Below are 4,901 nucleotides of genomic sequence, written 5' to 3' on the forward strand. Positions count from 1 at the left end.
CTTGTTTTGGCTTGTTTTAGTCTCTCTTTTGGGGAGCTTAGGATAGTTTATAGACTTGAGAAGAGAGAACACCCATAGTGGCCAGAGGAAATGAGTTAACAAAGACACAACTAAGAATATTTAAGACAGGGACTTAGAAGGACTAGTCTTGCAGAGAACTGGAGTTTGGTTCCCAAAACCCACATCAGGCAGCTCATAATCACCTGTAACTTCAGTTCCAGGGAGATCTGATGACTCTGACCTATATAAGCACCTGCATTCCTGCACATACCCAGACACAGACACACATGTGTACACATAATTAAAAAAAAATAAATCTTTACCAAAGAATATTTAAGATATCTGGGCATGGTGGTGCATGTCTCTGATCCCAGCATCTGGGTCTCAGCCAGGAGGATTAGGAGTTCGACATCATCTTCAGCTACATGGTGAGTCCAAGTTTGAGGCCAGCTTGGGCTACATGAGACCCTGTCTCAGACAACAACTAATGAACCAAAACTAAACAGAAACAAAAGAGACATTGTAGCAAGTGAGGGGCCTCAGGCCCTGGAATGAAGGCATTCATGAAGCATGCTCCTGCCAGGCTGAAAAGGAAAATGGTGGTTTGTATCACATAGACCAATAAGCAAACTATAACACACTGAGAGATTATTTATGAATCTGTGTTACAGGACAGAATTCCAACTCTCTAAAAAAGTTTCCATTTCTTGGAGTGTTCTCCTAATCTCTCAGTAAAGCCAATCTGCTCCATCTTTACTCCACATGGAAACTTGTCCCCTTAATCCCAGAGCTCCTAATCCTTTTCAGGCTCCACATTCTTCCTAATATACTGTAGAGTTGCCTTATTTATTTTTTTAGTTCATTAACTCTCTTGGTTAGAATCTGAACTTCACAAGGGCCGGGAATCCTGTGTTTTGTTCAGTGACATAGAAGGGGGTCTAAAGCTTGACAGGTGCTTGACAAATACGATTGAATGGATGAAAGGGAATCTCTTACCCTACACAAGAAGAAACCCCAAATTTAGTGGCCTCAGGATTGTTGGTCCTATGGCTCAGTGATGTTATCAAAACTATGTTCTTCCTGTCTTTTCTGCCCACACTCTCAGCAGTCTAGCATGGCCTCTTGAGCTGTTTCTCTTCAAGTTAACTGCTGAATGGGGCTGAAGAGATGGCTCAAGGGTCAAGAGCACTTGCGGCTCTTGCAGAGAACCTAGATTTGGTTCCCAGCTCCCACATGGCAGCTCACAACCACCTGTAACTCCAGTTTCAGTAGATTGAGCACCCTCTTTTGGCCTCCATGGACTCTTGCACATAGGTGGTACATACAGGCTCACATTCATGCACATAAATAACAAAATGAATAAATCTTAAAAAAATTTTTTAAAGACAGCTGCTGAAGTTTTAGGTATTACATGTTGACAAGACATTGGCTGCAGCATCAGAGGGTAGCTGGCCGGCTATTTCTCCTTACCTCCATGTCTCTCATTCAATTTCTTTAGTCAGAGAAAAGTCATATATTATTTTTAGAAAGCCACACTTGAGTATATGCATGTATAAAAGTAAATGCACACAAGGGCTGGAGAGATGGCTCAGCAATTAAGAACACTGGTTGTTCCTGCAGAAGACCCAGGCTCAAATCCCAACACCCACATGGCAGCTAACAGCTGTCTATAACTCCAGTCCCAGGGGATCCGACAGCCTCTTCTGACCTCCGCGGGCATTGCACGACATGGGTGCACTTACCTACATGCAGGCAATACACGGATACACATAAAATAAAAAATAATTTTTAAAAAATTAAAAAAATATAAATGCATATAATTGCATTAGTTTTAAGCCAGCCCCACTAATAAAGAGCACATATTGTTAATACAAATTACTTAAATGCAACAGTGTGCTAGTTTTGGAAGAAATATGCCAGGATAAGTTTATGAAATGTTAAAAAGGCATTTCTGGGTACTCCAACTTTAATGATTAGTAAATCGCCTTTGAAAAATTTAATAGGTAAAAAGGTTATTTAAAACTTTATATTAGCTTTTTAACTGTGATAAAATTCTCACAGGAAAAAGAGGAAAATTTATGTAGATGACTAAAAGAAAGACGTTCTTGAATATATTAAAGATAAAGCATATGAAAAATTTGTGAAAATGTATTTTAAAATACAAATTTTCCATAAGGTAAAATACAGCCAAAATGTGTGAGAGACTCTTTTTTTGAGTCTCGTCAATAGAATGCATAAGTTATTTAATCTAGGTTATATTTTACATGGATTAAGAAAGTTACCATTTTCTGAGATCATGAGACAGTGGTAAGAAGTCTATTTGAATTCATTTAATATCAACTGTTTTGAGTACATTATGTGAAAGTGTTCATGAAAAAGGAATTCTATTGGTTAAAATTAACATATGTGTGAGACTCATGCTCATAAAACCTGAAGTGAAATAACTACAAATCACGCCCGTTAATCCTTTGGGCATTCCTAGCTGAATTAAATTTGTCCTTGCTAAAGAAATGATCTTCTTTCCCCCTCAGGCATGCATATAAAACAGTTCCTGTCTGGATAGAAATGTGCCTTAGGCAGAAGTTCAGCATTCAATTACCTGATGACCAGAGTCTCCTATTTTCTTCTGACCTCTGCTCTAGTCTTCCCTTCACAGCCTTGGAAGCTGTTTGGCATAGGAAGGTCTTGACCTGAGAAAACCATCTAGGATCACCACTGCAAAGACGAGGAAAAATGCAACACCTAGGAGATTTTAGTAAACAGTAGAATCATGCCAACCTAATCTGTGTTAAAATGCTTGGAATGTGGGAGCTGCTGATGATGTCTCTTGTCTGTGTGTCTCACGAATCCTTTCTTTTCTCAGTGCAGCAAAGCAAAGCCTGGGAACCAGGCCAGATGCCTGCCACTTACCTTAAATTGATCAGCCACTTTGAGATTAAAACCCCTGAAAGCTGCCACACCGTGAAAACAAGGCCTACTTCACATTAAAGGCAAATTGCGACTTTGGGTTTGCTGTGATCTTTTTCCATTTTACCCAGTTTTTCACAGTGCACCCCCTCTCCCTTTTCCATTTATGGTCCTATATAGAAGCCAATAGTTAACAGCATCTTGGCCAAGCATTCATTAAGGTTTATAAGAACAAAATTTATGGTTATTTAGGAGTTGGCACAAAGGCTGACTGTTGCTGGAAAAAGAAAGGAATACAGGTGGGAAATATAAGCCTTGACAAAGGCCCATACTATATAGCAGTGTGCTAGGCTCCTAGCAGTGGCCTGTGAGAAAAATCAAGTAATACTGGAAACTAGTTACTCCTTCACTCTGCGTCCTTTTCATTTTATGGCTCTGTAGATTATTGACACAAGTATTCTGGTGATTCCAAGAGACCTTTTTTTCTTGTGTAAAGGCTACTGTTCTCAGTAGCTAGTTAATAGTTGTACAGATAAATAGTGTGTGTTAACTGGGTGAAAACATCTGCTTGGCTTCTGGATGAAGTATAATCTGTGTACTCATATATACTATACACACATGTATATGTGTGTGTGTGTGTGTACACATATATGATATACAATCAGAGTAAGAGTTTACCTATGAAGAGTCTCATTGTCTTTGTCAGCAGGCCATACTTAATGGCAGAGTCTGTGTTCCTAAAATTTTAAGATATAGGCACTACACACCCTTAATCTTTGAATTCAGGTAGTAATGTGGAATTCTAGTGCAGTCTGGAATTCTTTGTCCATAAGAAAATACTTAGTGATTCCCTGTCTATTTTAAAAATGAATACTCTTTGATTTCCCTTACTAGGGGAATGAGAAGGCTCTTTGGTCTGTTTTTGGCAATATTTGGGAAGTAAGCTTTTTAAGAATTCTTTTAGTTTCTACAAATTGTCTAGGAGTAACTGAAAAAGTATGCGGCTTTCTTGTTTCATGGTATAAACAATTTTTAAAACAATACCTTTTTAGCTGAACTAGTAACTCACTATTTGGGTTGGTACAAGTTAGCTTTATATGTTTAACATCTCATATTATCAGCTGGGAATACTCTCATCATAGTAATGTAGCCTCTGCACACACTAGCACACTTGCTTCTTTTCTTCCCCATGATATTAGTTCATTTCTTTTACTGACTTTGTTCTGAAATCTTTTTCACCTAATGCTTTTTAATCCCTTTTAGATCAGTATCACCTCTACATGGATAAATAGTTCATTAACTTCCTGTTTTTTACAGATTGCTCTGGGAAAGACCCGTTTTTGATGCTTTTCTCCTCACTACACAACACTATAACTCTCCAAGAGCAGAAGTCATGTCCTTTTTGTTATCTCCTCACCACTCTTACTACAATCTTCTGTTCTGATGAGATGCTCATTAAGTTTAGAAAACTGAATATAAACAAGATCCATTACATCATATCACAAAATCTGAAACACAGCTCTGGGTGCATGACCATACAATGTGCTCAGAGTTTGCAGAGGGTACAGAGCATTTCTTCAGGAACCTGTTCATAAGTGTTAAGTCATTTCTCTAGTTTTGCAGAGTTCCAGAAAGCCAGAGGTTTGGTAGAAGGATGCACAGCAAAGACTGTGTACTTGGTCTGCTTTTGGTCTAGCCCTGCCTTTTTAAATCAATTTCCCTGATAGCTTTGTTGTTTGAATTTTCTATCACATCTAGTAGACTTTTAGTTTGATTATTAATTTTATCATAGCTTCTAGACTTTCATATTTTATATTCCTTATTCTGGTTCTTTGGTATTTCATCAGTTATTAATAATGTACGGAGGGCCTGATATAGGTTTAATGTCAGCCTAAGGATAGTTGGAAATCCTTATATATCAAATAGTTGGCAAAAAAACACACAACAACTGTCTGCAGAGAATTACAACTTGGTGGGACCTAAAGGGACAATGG

General features: G+C 38.2%; 1 long non-coding RNA gene across 1 annotated transcript in view; it reads left to right on the forward strand.

Moving 5' to 3' along the window:
- The window catches only part of LOC108490168, a 73,833-nt gene extending 70,827 nt beyond the window's left edge, over nucleotides 1-3,006 (forward strand). The window contains exon 2 of the long non-coding RNA XR_001872156.1: nucleotides 2,657-3,006. This is a non-coding gene — a long non-coding RNA (uncharacterized LOC108490168). The remainder of the gene's footprint in view (nucleotides 1-2,656) is intronic.
- Nucleotides 3,007-4,901: the final 1,895 nt, after the last annotated feature.

The sequence above is a fragment of the Nannospalax galili genome, unplaced genomic scaffold (genome assembly GCF_000622305.1).
Source record: "Nannospalax galili isolate Female #2095 unplaced genomic scaffold, S.galili_v1.0 scaffold85, whole genome shotgun sequence".
Taxonomy (NCBI): domain Eukaryota; kingdom Metazoa; phylum Chordata; class Mammalia; order Rodentia; family Spalacidae; genus Nannospalax; species Nannospalax galili.